The following is a 22021-nucleotide window of genomic DNA, read 5'->3' on the forward strand; positions in this document are numbered from 1 at the left end:
TCCAAAGCGGCAAAGACAGGGAGTCCACTCTGAATACAAGGGCCATCTTTCAACTTAAGCAGCCAGACAGAGGAAATAAAAACTGCTACCTCTGCCATTGGGCGCTCAGCCTGGGTCACGACTGCAGCACCGACAGCTCATCCTTTGGGCAGGATTCAAGATTCAGCAGAACTGCACACTCCGTATTTTAAAAAATAAAGAGACACACAGCCCCTCTTCTTTCCTTTCCAACTAGTTTCCTGTTTACTGCAGACTGCGATGCAAAGCCGTCCATTAATCTTTGATGTCTTCTCACTGCAAAGCCCCCTTCCTCTCTCCCCGCACCTCTTCCCCCGCCCCCACGACTGCTGATCTCAGTTGCGTTTGAACTATAGTAACCCCAAACCAGCTCGCTGCAAAGCAGGCAGCGCAGCAGCAGCGGGGCCGCTGCCGCCGCGGGGCTAGAGGATTACGTTCACAAAAACTCTGCCAGGAAAGAGGCCCGTGCCAGGGAGCTTCCCTCCTGTCTGGCCAAGGGTGCTGGCTCTGCCGTGCCACGCACCCAAAAGCTTCCGAAGAAAGACGCGGGCGAACTTCATTATCCCCGAACAGAAAGGGGACTCATTCCTGAAGGGAGGGCAAGGGTCTCTGGGTCCCTCAGGTGGGAAATGCCGAAACGAACAGGAAACACAGAAGGGATGGCAAGTGTGAAAAGGAAGCGATGGAGACAAAAAGTAAGAGATGAGGAGCGGTCTTACTGTTGTTAAGAAAAAAAAAAAAAGGACTGACAGACGGGATGCAGAGCAAATGGGTCCCCATTCCAAGAATGACTTCGCAGGCCTTTCCAGCACTCCCAAACTACCTCAAATCGAATGAAAGGGGGGAGGCTGAGTTTCAGGCTGCGCAAACCAAAGAGTAGGGCGAAAGAAAAGAGGGAGGGAAGCTTGGAAGCAAAGTGGACAAAGACGCAAAAGAGGGAAAGTTGGAAGCGGGAACTGGAGCAAAGGAGCTGGAAAGGAGCAGCTAGGAAAGGGGCAGCACAGGAAGGGGCTTAGAAAAGGCCTCGAAACGGGTACTGGGGAGGGGCTGGGGAAGCTCTCAGAGTGAGGGCATCTTAGGAATGCCGGGGGAGATGAGGGCTATCTCCAGGAGGGTAGGGAGGTGGTGAGGCGGCGGACAAGGCCCGGGAGCTGGGAAAGGGGGCTCTGCGCGCGGCCCCAGAAGATCAGGGCAGAGTCGGAGAGAGCCGGTGGGGCAGCCGGGAGGACCGCGGGAGGGGTTGGCGGTTGGGAAGGAGGGGGCGCTGCGGGTGATGAGGGGATGTGGACGCCACGGATGCTGAGAAGAGGGAGGCGAACGGGGGGGGGGGGGGGGGGAGGAGCAACCGGATGGGGGAAGGGAGGGCGAAAGAGAAGAGGAGGGGGCTGAGGCTGTGGGATGCGGACGGGGATCCGGGATGGAAAGGGGGCAGCCGGCTCGGTCACCTCGGGGTTCGGCCTCCCTTCCCGCGGGGCGGCGCCGCCGGCGGACGGACGGGCTCCGCAACTCCTCGGCTCTCTCGCCCGCCCTCCCGTTCTCCTCAGGCGGCGGCGGCGGGGACCGGGACGGCGCGGCTCACAGCGGCGGCTCCTCCGCGCCGGGCCTTGGATGCTGCGTCTTGGGAGGCGGCGGCAGCGGCGGCGGCAGCGGCCCGACCCGTGCGGTCACCATCGTCCGCGGCGGCAGGCGTTCGCGGGCCGAGCTCCTCAGCAGCCGGCGGCGGCCATGGCCTCCTTGGTTCACTCCTCCCGCCCCCGGCGCTCTGCGGCGGTCGCGACCCGGCTCCCGCTCTCTGCGCCTGCGCGCGGCGCTGCCAGCGCGGCGCCCCTCCCCCGCCCGCGCGCGCCCGCGCGCGCCCGCGTTCACTCACAATCGCGCAGGCTGGGTGGTTCCCGCGCTGCCTCCGGTACGTAGGAGGGAGACACACGCCTCCCGCAGCCCACACAACCGGGCTCCGGCTGCTAGGAGACGCGTACCACGCCGACACCTGCACGCGCACTGTGACACGCGCCATTCTGACACACGTGCGCTCTCGCACTCCCCAAACACCAGGAGCCACACGCGCTCACACCCACACTTACCTGTCAGGACCACGTAGGAGAATTGGAGGGGCTGATCCTCATCCGATGCAACCGCAGTGGCAATGATGCCAGAATTTTTTTTAACTCCCTTACTGACTGGTCTAGACTGTTAACTCTGGCGTCAGGGACCACGTCTGTGATGGCTCAGCAGTGCCTAGCAAAGACTAGGCGCTCAGTAAACCTCTGTTGGATAAGTGAGTGGATGTATTAATATATGAATTGGAACTCTTCACTGAGGATCTTTAACTTAAAATATTCTGATCCCTTGGTTGAAAGAATTTGTTCAAAGAATTTTACTGTAGTATGAAATTAAATAATGTGTGTGTGTGTTTGCCTTGTCTTTTGGTCCAAGTTTCAAAACTGGTTAGTGTACACACCCCCTTCACAAGGTAAGGAAATCTGTTTGTTCTGCCAAAGTCTCTAGTACTGACCAACATTCCTACCTTAAATAAATGTCAACACACTTAGTGGGGCAGGAACTCTTCCCCACTTACCCACAATGCAAAGCCTCAAACACACTGTATGTACACAGAATGAATCAAGGATGTTGCTGGTCTTCTGGGCTTTGCCAGGACTCCTTATTCCCCAGTTTTTCTACTCCTCTGCCTCACCACAACCTTCCACAAATCCCCTTGCCCCCTCTCCTATGTCCCCTCCAAAAAAAAACAAAACAAAACAAAACAAAAAAAAAACCCACCTACATTGTTCATTGCTTTGTCTCTGGTTAGTGCCTGGAGAGCTAGTTGCTACTAGTAACCAGTCTGGCCTTTGAGGTTGGCAGTGCTGACATACACACCCAGTAGTAGGTTAAATGTTGCCAGTAGATTGGATCATCCTGAAATTGTAAAGCCTCAACTTCTGCATGTTAGAAGAGAAATTAATGTACTACAACTAGGTTTGTGTTAGGGGCCGTCCTTGGAAATTCAACCTCTGGCCTACATACTTTAAATGGTAACCCCCCTATTCTGAGCAACCTTTGTATCTTGCTAAAATTGTAAATGCAAGCTCTACATTTAGAAAATTTAGTTCCTTGAGGCATCAGTCAATCAAATTCAGAGTAACTTCCCTTCTACCAGTCTGATAGCTCTATAGACATCAAGCTTTTTAAATTTCTGGGAATTATGTTCCTAACTATAGCCACCTTTCATCCTGGTGCCTCAGATACTTTAGAATAATTGTTAAGCCTGCTACATGGCAAGGAGGCGGTTTTATCAATCTCTCTATATAGACTGATAAATGAGAAATTACAGAGGCCACCTGACTAATGACTGGAATAGGAAACTGCCCAAGATAGCAAAGACTTTCCTTTGGTTTTCTCCTCGTTTTAACAATTTTACTACTGACTCAATCAAGAAACATATAGCCAGAAACAGAATACAACGAAGTTAAAATCTATATAAATAGATTCTAACTGGATTTATTCATTCTTCTAGGGTGAATTACAGAATTGTGAAAATATTAATTTAGCACTGCTACTGGATTTGCATGTTTTATTTAGATGGAAGAGAAGCTTGACTCAGCTCTCACCATTCCTTTTTCAAAGGGGGGAAAAAAAAGACTTCAAAGCCCCATAACGCTCACTATAACTTGTCTGGATTTATAAAAGCAGAAAAAAGTCACATATATTTTTCATCTTTGAATTTTACAGTAGCTGCCTGTAAATGCTGGAGTTCAAAACAAGCAAAGTAAATTACTCTGGTAATGAAAGGGTTACTGCTATTTTATTGCTGCTAATCCAGTTTCGGGAAAGCTCTACATTGCCAGAAGCAGGTAACCAACTCAAACTAAAAAGAAAAGCAGAGGAAAAAAGAACAGCGGGGTTGGGTAATAGATCTGCTCAAATAAAACAGAGCAATCACAATGCAGACAAGTACTTTCTAGAGGCACCCAAACCCACACAAACCAGAAAAGATCAGAAGAAAAACCTGGTAAGTACCTGGAACCAAACTTAAGAAAATACCCAAATGCCACAGCTTGGTCATAAAAGGAATTAGCTTCGAGTGCTAGAAGGAAAGAAGTGGCACGTTTATGACTGCGGCATGGCAGACCAGTCAGGACTCCAAAGGTTATCTTCCCGTTCAGTTAGTAACTGTATCCAACATTGAGGAGGAAGTCAGTTCAAAGTTTAGAAGAGTGCGTATTTCTAGCCATTCCAAAAGTCTAGTCTCTGAATTCTTTATAGAACCAACTCTTGCTAACACAGAAATAGTCCTTTGTTAATAATCTGCAGATAACTGGTGGCCAGTTAGGCACTACCTTTTAGATCCAGAGATAAGAGTTTATGTATAACAGATTACACATAGTGGGGCCAAAACCCAAAGAACTTAGTCAACACTGGAAATATTGGGTGAAGGAGAAATTTTCATGGATTCATTTATTCACTCACTTTATTCATTCCTAATATTTTCTGGGCACTTTGAGGTTTTTCTCTATCCAATTCAAAAACAGTTAACTCTTGAGTAGAAGAATCTAAGTGATACGTCAAATCTCATTCAACCTGGCCACCTCCATGGTTTGAGTTTGAAAGCCAATTATAACAGGAAAACAATAGGCAACATGGTTCATTAAAGGGAAGAGTCACTCTTTTTGAGATATAATTGACATATAAGTCACATATCATAAATTACACCTATTTTAAATTGTAAAGTTCAGTGGTTTTTGCTATATTTACAGTTGTGCAGCCATCACCGCAATCCATTTTAGAACATTTTCATCACCCTTCCAAAAAAAAAAAACCCTGTACCCACTAGCAGTCACTGTCCCTTTGTCTCCTGTCTTAGCCAACCACTAATCTTTCTGTGCCTACAGATTTGCCTATTCTTGATATTTCATATAAATTAAATAATATAAGATGTGGTCTTTCATGTCTGGTTTATTTCACTTAGCATAATATTTTCAAGGTTCATCCATGTTGTAGCATGTATAGGTCCTTCATTTCTTTCTATTGCCTCCCAAAATTCCCTTGTATGGATATACCGTATTGTGTCAATCAATTCACCGGTTGATGGACATCTGGGTTGTTTCCACTTTTCAACTTTTATGAATAGTGATATCATCAACATTCATGTACTGCAAGCTTTTGGGTGAACACGTTTTCATTTGTCTTGGGTATATACTGAGGAGCAGTATTTAACTGCTGGGTTATACAGTAACTCTGTGTTTAACCTTTTGAGGAACTGCCAAACTGTTTTCCAAAGTGGCTGCTACATTTTACATTCCCACCAGCAGTGTGTCAAGAGAGATTTACTCTTAGACTCAGACGCCCTCCACTTGTTCAATGTGGGACCCTCTGCCACGTATGTACATCATTTACAAACAACTCCATTTGTCATCTGCAAGACAGGGATAATGATAGTATCTATTTCCCCAGGATTATGATGAAAAATAAATGCAACCATGTATTCTAATATTCCTGGTACAAAGTAAGCCCTCCATAAATGTTATTAGTTCTCTTCCTTCTGTCTTTGGTATTTGGTTGGCAACATTTATTCTGTAATAAAGTCAGATAGAGATAAAACTATAACTCCCTATTAAAAATAAGAGATGCATACACATAGTTAGTGCTGAATAAATATTTTTATGGATAACTGGAAAAGCAATAGAACTTATATTGTTTTAATGCCAAAATAAATTTATCTTTTTCTACCTCCTAGACTACAAGAGGGAAAAACATGGAAACAAGTCAGCAGTTTTTTGGTTGGGACTTTTTAGATTTTCCCCCAAACACTTTTTATTGCCCCAGCTTTTTATTTTGAACAGTTTAAAATATACAGAAGAATTAAAAGAATATTATAATCATTAATCCTGTATTCACCATCTGGATTGAACAATGGTTAAAGTTTTGAATATTGCTTTATCCATATGTGTGTGCCTTTAAGATATCTGAGAGTAAGTTGCAGACATCAACATATTGTACCTCTAAATGCTCTAGCCTGTCTCTTCTAAAAGAAAGATGCCATTACCACACCTAAGAAAATGAAGTATAATTCCCAAAATCTTTTACTGTCCAGCCAATACTCAGATTTTTGAAGTTCTCCCTGAAAGATCCTTTACAGATAGCTTTTTTCTAACCAGGATCCAACTGAGTTTCACTCATTGCCTTGTTATGTCTTATGAGCCAGCTTTGCTTTTAATCAATCTGAGTGCTTGTGACTGTTTTAAATCTCTAATGTTAGGAGGGGGAAAAGTGTTTTGATGTTGCTTTCAGATTTAAGCTCAGCTGGTGTACCTCTACCCTATCCAGCCACTGTCTTTGTCTTGATTCTAATCAAGCCTGAGATGGGCAGTAATACAAAACTGTGTGTTGCTTTTCAAGCATGATGATATCCAACTAAGTAGAATGGATATTGATTGTCATAGACATTAGTTATTTTGCCTCCTCAATATCTATTATTTTCCTTTCTTTCTTTTTAATACCATCTTGAATATTCTAGCCATGTAGTCTATTGGTCATCTGCCATCACTTAATGCTATCTCCTCTAGTGATTAGCCCAGGGAGGACCAATGACCCAAGTCAAGCCAATGATGATAAGACTCAACACTAAGGCTTCTGACTGAATTATTGAGAGAGTAAAATTTCTCTTTCCTGCTAGACATAAAAAAAAGGAATCGTGTAACTTCAGGGACTGCAGGAAACCATCTTTGATCCAAAAGAAAAGAGCCAATCTGAAAATTTGCCAAAGGAAGTAAAAAGTAAAAGATATAAAAAGAAATCAGGACCTGGTCACAGTGTATGAACCCTGATCTAAGCCTCATCTGAAGGCAGCATGTCCACCCCATATCCTTTAATTATATTAGCCAATAAATTACTTTTTTTGCTTAAACCAATTTGGGTTGCATTTTCTATTGTTTGCAGTTAAAAGAGCCCCAAGACCTTCAATCTTTTTAATTTGCTAGTCAGTAAAATATGCTGTTATGAAGAGAAGGAAGTAACTACAAAAAATGGTAATAAATACAAAGAAACACAATTGTACAAGTTATTATAAAACACAATCATTTAACCAGTGTTGAGAAACAAAAGCTTGCTAATACTGCAGAAGTCTCCTACATACTCTTTCCTATTCACAACTGTCTCGCTAACCACAAAGGAAACCATTTTTCTGATTTTAATACGGTGACTTCCTTTTTTTGTTTGACCACCTGAGTATGAATCCCTGAATACTGTAGTTTAGTTTTGCCTGTTGTTAAATTTTATATAAATGAAATCACATGGTAAGTATTCTTTTGTGACAACCTTTTTCTGCTTAACATTGAGTTTGAGATTCAATTACACTCTTGTGTGAAACTGGACTTCATTTTCATTGCAGTATAGAATTCTATCTTATGAATATAATTATTCATTCTACTTGTGAACATTTGGGTTCATGAACACCCAGATTCCAGTTTGAGGCGACTATGAATTATCCTGCGACCAACACTTTTACACTTGTCTCCTGCTGTACACGTGCACACGTTTCTCTTGAAGAGAGCTGCTGGGCCACAGGGCCCGTAGGAATTCAACTGATAAATCCAAACTGTCTTCCAAGATGTTTGCATCAACTTACACTCCCAACAGCAATCTGTGAAAGTTTTTATGGTTTTATATTCTGGCTTGCGATTGATATGGTTAGTCCTTTTAATTTCAGCCTCTCTAGTGGAGTTTTTAACTTACATTTCCTTAATTGCTGATGAGGTCGAATATCTTTTCATATGTTTTTTGGCCTTTTGGACTTCCTCTTTTGTAAATTGCTCAAGTCAGTCAATTTTCTCATGGGATATTTATCTTTTGCTTTTTGTTTTGTCATCCTTTGTATATTCTGAATGCAAACCCCTTGTTAATTACATACACTGCAAAAATCTTCTTTTATTCTGTAGCTTCCCTTTTCATTCTCTAAATAGTGTTTGATGAATATATTTTCTTAATTTAAATTTAATATTTTTATGTATAATAGTTGCCTTATTAAACTATTGTTTATCCCCTGCTCTGTAACGTACATTTAAAATCAAGAGTACATATCTGAGTAGATCTATTTCTGATCTCTATTCTAAACCACTGGTTTGTTTACCCTTGTGCCAATACCAACCGTTTCTATTACTTCTAGCTAAGTGAGAAGTCTTGATATGTGGTAGAGCGAGTCTTCCCACCAGGTTCTCTTTGTTTTCGTTTGTTTTCTTCAAGAGGATCCATTTGCATTTCCTCCTCAATTCTAGAATCAAATTTGGAATTTTCGCTTGTTAAGTTTCCCAAGATCCCACTGAGAGTTTTAGTTTTCACCACAGAGTTCTTGCATATCTTTTATAACATAAATTCCTAGATATTTGATATTTTTGATGCTATTGCTAATGGTAATTTAAATTGTATTTTGTTGGGCTTTGAGGATATAACAGTAAATCTCTAGAGTCCCTGTCCTCGAGAACTTCCAATCTCACGGGGTTAGGGACAAACATTGTATTGGCTTCAATACAAAGTGGACTAGATTGGTTTTGATAGAGGTAGGCAAGGTTACTATGGAAATACAAATAGAAGAGATTAGCCCATTCTGTGGGGTCATGGGGTGGGAGGAAGGGAGAGGCATTCTAAGTGTTGAAAATAGATAAGGGTCAGCGAGGTGAGTAAAGCGCAAGGCAAATAAAGGGGAAGACAGCACACACTTCACACACACATTTCAGAATGCTAAGATGGAACACTTCCCACCTCCGTGTCAAGTGAGGTGTCAAAAGAACAGATTCAGAGACCAGCATGGGTATGAGGCAAACCCTCCTGCGGCCATAATTTAGAAGAGGAATGTAAACATACTAGTTCCAAGACTCCTGGACCCCTTTAGCTAGGTAAGGTTATCAAGTGGTGTAAAAGGGTGAGCAGAGAGAGGATCTGGGAAAGCTTTCTTTGGAGGGAGCTGTTGCTGTCAGTACCACCAAGCATAGGAGGCTTCCTGGGGCATGCTACCTCCTGCTCTAGTCTAGTGAGGGTGGCGTTTCCAAGGGACCATTCACAGAGATTGAAATGTATTCCCTGCATAGGGCTGGTGCCTGATGCCCACCCGTGAGAGTGAACACTACCTATGGCCACAGAAGAGAAGTGGCTGCCTTGGGAGAGAGAGAGGCACTGCTAGAGTCCGTCAGAGCAAGCAAGAGGGGTGTGTGTGTTTCCCAGGGGGCGGATGTGTGCCACATGAGAAACAGGGCTGGCCCTGGTTGTCCAAGATCTTATACAACAATAGGACTAAATAGAAGGAAAGAGAGATCCAGCAGCAAGAAGCTGAAGGTAAAAAACCCCATTCTTAGGGTCACACCTGATCACCTAGGATGGGGATGCATCCACCCAGGTCATTGATACTAGAATTAAGAACATTAGTTGTTTATAGTAACAGTTACATCACTTTCTGCTCTGTATCAGTATATCCTTTTCAATAAACTATTAAAAAATAAAACACAAGGGGGAGGGTATAATAGAGCTCATGCTTAGCATGTGCGAGGTCCTGGGTTCAATCCCCTGTACCTCCCTTTGAATAAATAAACCTAATTACCTCCCCAACCAAAAAGAAATTAACGCAAAATTGTAAACCAACTATACACTTCAATAAAAAAAAGGAGCAAAAAGTCATTTAAAATTTTTAATTTTTAAAATTAATTAAAAAGGGATGGGTTCTAGGCACTGGGCAACAAAGATTCAAGTTTAGCTCCCTGCCAGATCCAGAGAAGTTGAGGCTACCAACAAGAAAGAAGTGCCTCTCCCTGACCTGTCCTGCTTCAGGTGGGTCCCACCCGAGTGGGGTCTGATGCAGATGCTGGTGCACAGGGAGGAAATGAGAAGGGAGAGAGCAGAAGCTGACCACAAGCCTTCACATACGCGAGAACTCTCACTTTTTGAATGGAGACCGAGGCATTTAATCAATCTCTTGAGTAAGTACATTCTAATTACAAGTCAGGACTGTGATTTGTGACTTAAAGTGAGCAGCACTGCTCATTAATTGAGAACTCTTGGGATCTGCTCAAGTTTGTATTGGAGAGAGGAGGGGTTGGTAAAAATGACCTCTTCTGAATAAAAATGCTAAGCGCTAGTGGGTGACAAAATCAGGTTATGTTTTGACTACATCACTCCCAGAATGTGAACTACATGCAGGAAATGACAAGCATACAGTTATGGCTGGATCTCAGGTTTACAGAGGGGAACATAGGGAGAGATGAGGTAAACTGGGGTCTGTTCAGGAGCTGGCAAGGGACCTCCCACGCCATCCCAAGGAGCTTGGACTTCCACAGGAAAAGGAGCCCTGCTGAGGAGTGTGTGCGGGAGAGGAGAATGCACTGGGCATTCCCTCTGCTCTAGGTTTGTACTAGGTGTTTTACATGAATTGTCACATTTAATCCTTACAAAAACCCTAGGAAGTAGACAGGATAATTATTTCCATCCTAAAAACGAGGCCACTGAGGTGGAGAGAGGTCAAGTAACTTGCCCAGCGTCACACAGCTAGTCAGGAGCAGAGCTTAGAGTCAATGCAGACACATTGGGGTTGGTTCTGTCAGGCCCCTCACCGCCCTGCACCCGGCGTGCCGTCGGGCTAACTGAACTGAAAGAGGTGATGAGTTTGTTCACAGAGCCACATCTTGGAGTCTAGAACCCAAACTCCCCTGTCTTTAGTAATGAATACATTGTTATTATTTCCCCTAAACTACTTACACAAACAGGAAGGAGAGGAACATGTCTGGAATATTCCCTGTGAGCGCATGGTTCTACAAAATGAAAAAACTTGCTTTGGGGCATAGACTTCAGAGCACGGTGTGGAAAATCACCCTTTCTTAAACAGGAAATAGAGATGGTGGCTAAGAGTGTGGAATTTGGAATTATTCTATTTACGCTAACAGCCTGGTTCTGCCACTCCCTAGCTGTGTGAGTTTGAGCCAGTTACTCAACTTTTCTGTGCCTAGTTTCACACTTATAACACCTACCTCATAGATTTTTGTGAAGATTAAATGAAAAATACATACGTACACACACAATATACATATATCGCTTAGAGCAATGCCCAGTACAAGGAAAGCAGCATTAGCCATTGTTACTGGCATTACTGTTGTTCTGATTTTGGCTCATTATCTTGAAACTTCACTATTCAAAGATACCGAAGATACGAAATGTCACTCAGTATTTATTGAGCACAGATTCATAGCATCTATTAGATGTTAGGTACAATATAAATGAATCAGAACACACAATCCCTATAGATGCTAAGTGCAATATAAATGAAACAGATAATTCCTGCCTTCAAGCTCTTACCGATGTTAGATTGACGGACTATTTATACTGCTTTGTTTTAAATCTGCTTTGTGTGTATTTTCTCCCGTGCGTGATTATAAACTCTTTCATGGTGTGAGCCAATGTTTACTTTCCTTTGAATCTCTCAGCTTCTCTCCCTTCCATTTAGGATATTGATATAGCTCAGCCTTTAAAAACGGAGTGAACATGAAGGCACTGAGGGACAAATTTACAGGACAACATGTTGATGCGACAGTACGAATGGAATGACTTCATGCTTACTCACTCTCCCCTGTTCACAGATGATCTTATACCTGGCTCACTGAGCTCCTCTCTGTCTCTGCTTGTGTCTCCATTCTTGGTGACTTCAACAACCATATAGATAACCCACGGGGTTTTTTTTCTCTCTTTTTTTTTATTGAGGGGAAATTCAAATACCAGGAAATTTAACCATTTTAAAGTGAAAAATTCAGTGGTATTTAGCATATTCACAATGTTGTGTGACTGCCACCTCTACTTAGTTCCAAAACACTTTCATCACCCAAAAAGGAAACCCCTATTAGCAGTTTTTTCCCCCATTCTCCCCTTCCCAATCTCCTAGTTTAATCCTCCCACTTAAATGAACTTTTTCTCTATCCCACTTATGCCCATAGTTACCTCTCAAACTATCATTTGCATCAACTTCCAAAACCTCAATTTCGAGCATTTTTTTCTCTCCTACAAACATTCTGATTCTGTTTTTAATAGTGCCTACACTTGAGTCTTCTCAGCATCAAGCTTCCGATCCACTGAGCCTACCAACTCTCCACACACCCCTCCTAGGTTTTCACATCTCCTTTTACCCATTGTAAATTCCATAGTCCATCATTTAAACGTCTTGCTTATAAACGTTCTTAACTTTCTTTCTCCTCTATCTGCTCTGCACCTCCATCTGAGCGGCTGATACTGCTGGATAAACCACACAACCAACCACAAATCTCAGTGCTTAGCCCTCAGCAATGCTCCACAAACCCACTGCATTGTTCTGATAAGTTTGCTCTCCACATACCAGAGTGGCTCACTCCACACTCTTCTCAGACGTCCAGTACCACCCACCTTCTCTCTCCTCTACTCACTTTCAGCTGAGTGAGTAGCTGAGAAAATAGAAGCAAGCTATCTATTCCCTAATCGTCCCACCACGAAGCTACCAGCTTTTTATAATGATCTTCTGGGCCTTCCTTCTTGTACAGTGGGAGAAATTTCCCTATTCCTATCAAAGCCCAGATCCTCCACTAGTGAGTGATCTGAATCTCAGCCTCTCTGGCTTTCTCAAGGACTTAGAACCTGGCAGTAATTCCCTTTGTTCCTCTGTATCATCAGCTTTTCTCCCTCCTGGATAACTGCCACCAGCCTATAAACATACTTAGGATGGCAATCTTTCCAAAACCCTTCCCCTGATTTCATGCCCCACAACCATCACCCCTACTTTGAAAATGTTCTGAAAAGTTGTCTATAGCTGCTGTCTCAATTTTCTTACTTTCCATTCTCCCCTCAACCCACTCCAATCAGAATTTGATACCAAATATTACACTGAAACTGTTTCCAGCAAGGTCATCAAAGACTTCCTCATCTACTGCCCTCTTGTTGGTCCTCAATCTTATTCTGCTTCTCAGCAGCATCCCAGGGGTCCACCAATCCTCCTTTGTAAAAACACTTTCATTCCTTGATCTCTGCATTGAATTCCTAGCGCTGCTGTAATAAATTGCCACAAATTGGGTGGCTTAAAATAATGAATTTATTCCCTCACAGTTCCGGAGGCTAGGAGTCCAAAAATCAAGGTATTGGCAGGGCCATGCTCCTTCTGAAGGCTCTAGGGAAGAGTCGCTCCTTGCATCTTCCTAGCTTCTGGTAGCTCCCAGAAATCCTTGCTGTTCCTTGGCTTATAAATGATTCATCACTCCGAAGTCTGCCTCCATCATCACATGGCCTCGTGTAAGTCATTAGGTTCAGGATTCTCTGTAATCCAGTAAAGACCTCATCTAAACTTAACAAATTACCTGTGCAAAAACCTTACAGTCACATTCTGAGATTCCAGGTGGACGTGAATTCTAGGGGGGACACTATTCAACCCAGTACAGCTTCTGTGACTGCACACTCTTCTGGCTTTCCTCCTACCTCCTGGCTGAGGCTTCTCACTCTCCTTTGGGAGCTACTTTGTTTGCTCTGCCTCAACTTTAAGTGTTGCAATGACCCAAGGCTTGGCCCAGGGTCCTCATGCCCTCTCTAAATGCACTCTTTCCTCAGATGGGATAGCATCTAATCCCATGGTTTTGAAATCCCACCGATGACTCCCAAACTTATGCTACAGCCCTTGCCTGTACCTAAATTCCAGCCACACGGTGATAATAGTAGTTAGTAATTATTGAATATTTATCATATGCCAGGTCCTGTAGTAAGCTCTTTATGTTGACATTCAGTGTGTTTAATATAACTCATTTCATCCTCACAACAAACTTGAGTACTCTTGAGTACTCTTTTTATCTCCAGTTCATAGATAAAGAAACAGAGGTACCAAAAGGTTAAATAAATTGTTCACGCCCACATGGTGAGGAGGAACCAGGACTTGAAACTGGATAACCTGGGTCCAAAAGCCCCCTTTCTTGACCGCTATATACTCTGGCTTTCTACTTGGCTCCAGCCTCATATATTCAACTGCACACTTGACATCTGTACCTGGATATCTAATAGGCATCTTAGACATGAACGAAATAGAATGCCTGAGTCTTGCCCCCATTACCACCTTAATCTTTTCTTCCCTGTTTCCACATCTTATATGGCACCTCAGCTGCTCAAATAATAATAAAATAAAATAATAATAATAATAATAATAAATCTAGGAACCAAAGTTGATTCTGCTCTTTCTCCATCCATGCTAGCTTCCATTCCCAACCCAACAAATCCATCAGTGAGCCTACTGTCTTAAGCTCTAGAAAAAATCCCTAATCTGTCCATTTCTCTCCATTTTCACTACCACTCTAAGTTACAATGAATTACCATCTCTTGAGTTACTGCAATTACCTGCTACCTGATCTTTCTGCTTTTACTTTTGCAGTCTTTCTGTAATCCAGCAGCTAAATAAGCTTCTTGAAACATAAATCAGAATGACACACCCAAGTTTCAAGGGCTCCAAAGTAAAGAGTTACATTCAGAATGAAATGTACACTCTTGTTCTTAGCCTACAGGTCCCTGCTTGATCTGGCCCTGCTCACCTTCCTGTCTTCATTCCTACCACCCTCTTTCTTGCTCACCTGGCTCCAAGTACAGCCTCACCCAGCTTTTCTAGGAATATTCTAATTGTGCCTGTACCAGTTCCTTTGTACCTGTTCACCTTCAAGAAATGCTGTCATAAATGCTCCACCCTCACATCTTCTTCCCATTATGCAGGTCAGCTCAAAGAGTTCTTTTCTGAGTTCCCGTCTAATGTTGTCCTTCAGTTACTTTCTATCACACTGTCCAATGTTCATGTTTTAATAGTATATATCACTATTTGAAAATAACTTATTTATGTATTTATTTAAAGAGATCTTCCTTGTCTTATTTACCTTTATTTCTCTAATGCCTAGAATGGTGTCCCACACATAGCAACTGTTCTGTACATATTTTTAAATGGATGAATGAATAAAAATGAGTGAACATGTGAGTTAGGTCAATCATGGAAGGCTGTATGGAGGTCAGTTTTAAGGAACAGTTTGATAGTGGGGAAGGTGATCAATTTTTAGAGAAAAAAGTACATTTTTTTAGCAAAGAAAACAAGATATTCAAAGAAGTGATCCAGTCTTGAATAAGTGACAGAGGCTAGTAACTATACTAACTCAGGTGATATAGATAGTTGGTCAATATGGGAGTCAAATTAGCTTATCAGAGCAGGAGTCATCATCATTTGGTTAAACACACTGAATGTCAACTTAAGAAGTTTAAATTCATTTATGCCTTCAACAGATATTTACTGAGTCTCTACTGGGTGCTAGGTACTGTTCTTGGTGCTTTTTATACAATAATGAACAAGAGAGTTATAATCTCTGCCCTCCTGGTGTTTACATTCTAGTGGAAGACTGACATCAAATAATAACATTCCATAAACATTTGGAATTGCCAAACAAATTGCCAAAGTGTGCACTGGGTTAAAATTTGGGTAGTATAATTAGTGTGGTTTCTGTCCCTAGAGTGTACTGTTCCCCCTTGGGCCTTGCTCATTCATTCAGCTCAGTATTCTGTATGTCATGACTCAGAAGAGGAATGACACAGCACAACCCAATATATAACTAACAGGAATCTTGTCCCAGCTCTTGAGTTTCCAAATCCCAGCCTTCAGGAGGCCCAGTATATAACTCCGGCATGAACAGTGACTTGGGAAAATACTTGATGACTCAGAGCAAAGCTTCTTGGCCCAGAGACTAGCAACATTTGCAGGTGGGAGAAGAGGAGCGTCAGAAGGGAAGTGATTAGAGCTTAGGTGCTGCAGGACCTCTGGGAAGGGGAGCCTCTACCCTGTCTCACTGCCCAGCCCACGCTCCAGTGAATGACAGAAATCCAAGATAGGTTTGTGGTGCATGAGAGCAGAGGAGAATGGTGCTCCCCTTCTCAGGTGCAGCCCAGCAAGCTGAGCAACCTCAGAGTAGAAGTGGCTTTGTGATGGGGCTGGGCACTTGAACTTCGAAGCCCAGAGTCATCAGTGCTTCTCTTTGGTGCAGAAAAGCAAAGTGATCCAAGGGCACAGAGGAGTAATACTCCAAAGAAGCTTAGTATTGTTTTGCTGACAGCAAGTCTCTCATTTTCCAACAACAACCAATTGTCTAATTCTCTGATACCAACAGATTCAATTCGATTCAATTCAATTCAATTCAGTTCAACTCAATTCTGATCCTAACAGCCTAGAATTAGTGCAGACCCACAAGTTAAGGGCTCAGTCCCACAAAATGCTCCTACTTCACATGCCAGCCACCAATGGGATCCCAAGCTACCTGCACCCGCCCAGTTGTTTACACACTTGGGAGTTCTCATGACCCCCACTCCCTCAGGTTCAATAATTCACTGTAACAACTCATTGAACTTGGGGAAGTACTATACTTACCATTACAGTTTTATTATAAAGAATACAATTCAGAAACAGCCAAAGGGCAGAGATGCATGAGGCAGAGGCTGGAGGGTGGGGTACACAGAGAGCTTCTATATCCTCCTTGGGTGCGCCATCCTCCCAGCACATAGATATGTTTGTTCACCAATCTGGAAGATCCCCAAATCTTGTTGTGCTAAAGATTTTATCAAACTTTCATTTCATAGTTGTGATTGATAAAATCGCTGGCCATTGGTGATTGAACTCAATCTATAGCCCCTCTTCCCTCCCCAAGGTTGGGAGTGTGGCTGAAGGTTCCAACGTTCTAATTGTGCGGCTGATTCCTCTGGGGACCAGCCCCCATCCCGAAGCTGTCTAGAGGTCAAGATTCATCTAGTCAGCATAAATTCAGGTATAATGGAAAGGGGCTTGTTATGAATAACAAAAGGCACTCCTGTAAGGAAATCCCTAGGGTTTTAGGAGCTCTGTGCCAGTTACTGAAAACTGAGGGGACAAGGGACTTCACAGCAGACACTGGCTTGAATGGATGACGATCAAGGAACATATTCCCTCTCCCCTAATGTTGTGGCACTACGAAAGCTTCCTGGGACCCCAGGAAGAAAAGGAAGGGTGAATACTGACTCTAATACTGTTTTTAACTTTTGGTTGGATGGAGGCTCAAACTATGAATTAAGGTGAGTTATATTTTTTAAAAGTAAGAGTTTTTGCAGACCTGAGTTTGTAGATTGAGACCCATCCCTGTCACTAAGTAGGGCTGTAGAAACTACAAGAGAGAAGTGAAATCCAGTTGGGTGCTATTTAAATATCATTAAGAGATGAGTTGGGCCAGCAAGAAAGAACAAGATAATTCAAGATAACTTGAAATATATTTTAAGAGATTAAATAGGTCCGATTATAAAGTGAAGCTACCTAGGTGAGGGATTATGCACTCAAAACTTGACTAGAGTTAGGGAAGAGGACATGGGATCCCTTCTGGCTACAGAATTCCTGTTATAATGAATATACATAGGCCTCAGTGTGTTGGGAGAACACAAAATCCTGAGTCCCAGACAAATCATGGGTCAGTCTGTATCCCCATTGCCATCCTGCCTGAAAGATAACCCAAACTGTTTGGTATAGTGTAAGTGTCTGCTTCATGTGTCCATTTTAATTCCAGGAAGCTTTAGAATTGAGACTAAAGATAATGGAGTAAATGATAATAACCGATTAATTCAAACCTATTGTATTCATATATTTGTGGTAAGTAGAGGAATAATAGGAGTATGCTTGCTATGTAGAATACTTGTTTTTTTTTTTAAATTGAAGTATAGTCAGTTTATAATGTTGTGTCAATTTCTGGTGTACAGCTAATGTTTCAGTCATACATGTACATACATATATTCATTTTCATATTTTTTCATTATAGGTTACTACAAGATGTTGAATATAGTTCCCTGTGCTATACAGAAAAACTTGTTTAACTACTATGTATAGTAGTTAGTATCTGCAAACCTCAAACTCCCAATTTATCCCTTCCAACCCTCTTTATCCCTTCCAACCCTTTTTATCCTCTGTTAAGCATAAGTTTGTTTTCTATGTCCGTGAGTCTATTCCTATTTTGTAAATAAGTTCATTTACATTTTTCTAGATTCCATATATAAGTGGTATCACATGGTATTTTTCTTTCTTTTTATGGCTTACTTCACTTAGAATGACATTCTCCAGGAGCATCCATGTTGCTGCAAATGGCATCATTTTATCATTTTTTATGGCTGAATAGTATTCCATTGTATAAATATACCACAGCTTCTTTATCCAGTCATCTGTTGATGGTCATTTAGGTTGTTTCCATGTCTTGGCTGTTGTAAATAGTCCTGATATGAACATTGGGGTGCAGGTGTCTTTTTGAATTAGAGTTCCCTCTGGATATATGCCCAGGAATGGGATTGCTGGATCATCCAGTAAGTCTATCTTCAGTTTTTTAAGGAATCTCCACACTGTTTTCCACAGTGGCTGCACCAAACTAATTTCCCACCAACAGTGTAGGAGGCTTCCCTTTTCTCCAGCTATGTAGAATACTTGTAATGTTTTGGAGAACTTAGTATATTAGCAAATCAAACAGAACTGCCTTTGTGATTTCAACTTATACTACATAATTTAACAATCAATTAGATTTGTGATTCTAAGTTCAATTAATAAGAACACTTTACTAAATTTAAAGGCAGCATTGAAACATTTAAGAGAATCTAATATCATATTTGTTTAACATACTACAGTTACTTAAATTATTTGTCAATGACTTAAGATAAAAAGAACTACATTAAATTTAAAAATGTAATTTAAAATGTTTGAGAAACTAAAATTAAGTTTTTAAATTGCCTCATGCATTAATGAAGTTCCCCTTAAAGTGAATGTAAAAAGTCTTGTCTACTTATAAATAGAACAATGTAATTTTTATTTTAAATTTAGACGCTTGTGGACAAAGAACACTGCCTGCCATTTTAGTAAATAAAGGATGTTGCCTGCCATTCCAATAAACTATAAATGCTGCCCAACATCAGCCCCTGCAGCTGCCCCCAACAATACGTCTTGAAGGGAATTCAGGATGGAGAAAAACAGGATACTGGCCCTAGATTGCTAAAATGCATACCTAAGAAATTATTTCAACGAGCTCAGACTCTTGCATCTTCTCATACTTAGAAAAGCACTAAAATCATTCGAGGTGTCTGTTGTTTTGCGATTAGCAGTAATCTTTTGATGTTTGCCTACCTGCTTTTTTTTCAGCAAAAAACTCCTACATATTCTTCCTGGTTCCTCCCTTCCCTCTTCAGAGCAGTTCCTCAGAGCTATCAGAGACGCTGTCCTCAGTAAGGTCCCAGATAAAACATAACTCAACAACTTTTTGTTGTGCATTTTTCTTCAGTTGATAGGCTTAAGGATGAACAGATTGTTGATCTTATAACCTTAAGTGGAGTATTACACTTTAAAACCAAACTAAATCATAGCTAATCCTTTCTGGACACAAAAACTGCCATCAATGACACCAAAAATCTCATACTGACAGTATCCTCTCTAGTGCCTTGAAGGGAAAGAATATGATGCCATGAAAGAGACTAACTGAAGGGGCTTAATTTAGATTAGGGCTTCAAGGAAAGGCCTCTCCAAGATAAAGTGTCTTGTGAGCAAAGACTTCAGACAAAGGGGTTACCAGAGGATGAACAAGGAGAGAAGAGTTCCAGGTGGAATCCTGGAAACAGCTTGATGTGGTCCAGGAACTGAAGAAATCATCTGGAACAAAACGAATGAGAGGGAGAGCAGCCCAGACGGGGCTGGGTGGAGAGGGAGCTTGGGCCTGGTTATACGGACCCTCAGAGGCCATGTTAAGTCGTCCACTATGCAAATACAAATACTACATGAATCCCTAAGTGTAATGGAAAACCACTGAGGATTTTAAGGAGATGCCATAGGTACTGAGGATGGCCACTGCACCACTCCATGGGACACTCTTGGCCAAGACCCTGGTATGGCAAACACTACCCCCCTGCAGTCATATAATAAAATGAGGATTTTTAAAAGAACACCCTGGATGCTGTGTGGAGAAGAACCGTATGGCCAGAGGGGAAGCAGGGAGCAGCCTTGAGTCAAGTAGCCTAGTACAGTATCTGTGATACAGAAAAGAGGACAGACCATATTTGCTGTTTCTATGGTAGACCATAGAGGTTCAGGTAGATTTCTAAATTTGAGAGTAGCCTGATTTAAATGGTGCTTGAGAAGAGTTAATCTTCCAGCCAGCAGCATGCTGGAGCTGGCCTGCAGCGGCGTGCGCTGGCTCATAGAAGCTGACTGTGCGCACCTCTCCCCATGTCTTCGTTCAGTGACACCAAGCTGATAGGCTGATGGGGGTATTTAAAGCACACTGCTCCTTCCAGCTCTTTTTGATATTTCAACACTAGACTGCTATTTAAAGAATCAGTGCATAAGATACGGTATGAAGTTACAGAACATTCACAAGGTTGCTATAGTTAAAATGAAAGGAATGGTTATGAGAGACACCAGGGAGAAAAAATGCTGTAAAACTTGACGGTTCATAAATGGCAGCAATGGGGAGAGAGGAGCAGACTGTATTCCCCCCCCCCCCCCCCGGAATAAGGAATCATTTCCAGAGCACATCTCTTCAGCGAAGATTACAGAGAGAACATTTCACAATTTGGTTCCCTGTCATATGTAGTTTAAATGTCTCTGCGTCAGCTATCAAGGATTTCAAGTACCTTTTTAAAATTCCATGTTATTGTAGCTTAGAGCTCTGAATTCTATCACCATTTACTGGTGGAATTAACTCAATGGAATAATAATTGAATCCCAGACTTTCAGTCACTGAGCATAAGTGTCTTGCCAAAACAGAAGCTCTGCAGAGATCTGGAGAAGAACATTCTTTAAAACTCAGAGATGTCTTCCACTTTATGAATGTTGCAGAATCAAGGCAGCAAGGGTGGAGACCAACCCTGGCTTTAAATAGATGTGTGGACAGATCGCATAAGGGTTTCTAAAGGGCATCAGGAAAGGAAGTACGAGAAGATAGGGATTGCTTCAAACATTTTTTTACATGAAAATAAGTGCTCTGTACAATTTAAAACTTATGTCTCAAGATTAATACTAAACACGCTTCACCATCAGCTCATATGTCCAGCATTTCAGAAGAATTAAATGGGTTAACCCCTAATCAATATAAAAAATTAAGACAAAAAAATGTAAATATATAACATATTAAAAATAAACTCAAAATGAATTAAAGACTTAAATATAAGGCCTGTAATCATAAAACTCCTAGAAGAAAACACAGGCAATACACTCTTTGACATTGGTCTTAGCAATATTTTTTTGTATATGTCTTCCTCAGGCAAGTGCAACAAAAGCCAAAATAAACAAATGGGACTACATCAAGCTAAAAAGCTTTTGCACAGTGAAGAAAATTATCCACAGAATGAAAAGGCAGCCTACTGAGTGGGAGGAAATATTTGCAAACCATAATCTGATAAGGGGTTAATATCTAAAATGCACAAAAAACTCATACCACACACCAGAAAAATAAAAAAACAAACTAAAAAATAAAAATGGGCAGAGGGTCTGAAGAGACATTTTTCCAAAGAAGACATACAGCTGACCAACAGATGCTCAATATCACCTGCCATCAGGGAAATACAAATCAAACCCACAGCAAAACATCACCTCACACCTGTCAGAATGGCTGTCATCAAAAAGACGAGAAACAAGTGGTGGTGAGGACGTGGAGAAAAGGGAATCTTCATTGGTTTAAGTTGCATGGGTGGGAATGTAAATTGGTGCAGCTACTATGGAAAACAATATGGAAGTTCATCAAAAAATTAAAACTAGAACTACCATACGATCCAGCAATTCCACTCCTGGGTATTTATCGAAAGAAAACAAAAACACTAATGTTAAAAGATATAAGCACCCCTGTGTTCACTGCAGCATCATTCATGATCACTAAGCTATGGAAGCAACCAAAGTGCCTATCAATAGATGAATGAATAAAGAAGATGGAACACACACACACACACACACACACACACACACACACAC

The 22021-nt window shown here is 41.8% G+C and overlaps 1 protein-coding gene and 1 long non-coding RNA gene across 2 annotated transcripts in view; one reads left to right on the plus strand and one right to left on the minus strand.

Moving 5' to 3' along the window:
• Positions 1–1765, minus strand: part of RNF145 (ring finger protein 145) — a 51860-nt gene extending 50095 nt beyond the window's left edge. Inside the window, exon 1 of the mRNA XM_032477212.1 lies at positions 1464–1765. The gene's annotated coding sequence lies outside the window, so the exon portion shown is untranslated. The remainder of the gene's footprint in view (positions 1–1463) is intronic.
• On the plus strand, positions 31–17402 carry LOC116662801. Its single transcript, XR_004318868.1, has 3 exons — positions 31–114; positions 10890–10894; positions 17392–17402. It is a non-coding gene; the product is annotated as an uncharacterized LOC116662801 (long non-coding RNA).
• Positions 17403–22021: the final 4619 nt, after the last annotated feature.

Source organism: Camelus ferus, chromosome 3, assembly GCF_009834535.1.
Source record: "Camelus ferus isolate YT-003-E chromosome 3, BCGSAC_Cfer_1.0, whole genome shotgun sequence".
Lineage (NCBI taxonomy): Eukaryota > Metazoa > Chordata > Mammalia > Artiodactyla > Camelidae > Camelus > Camelus ferus.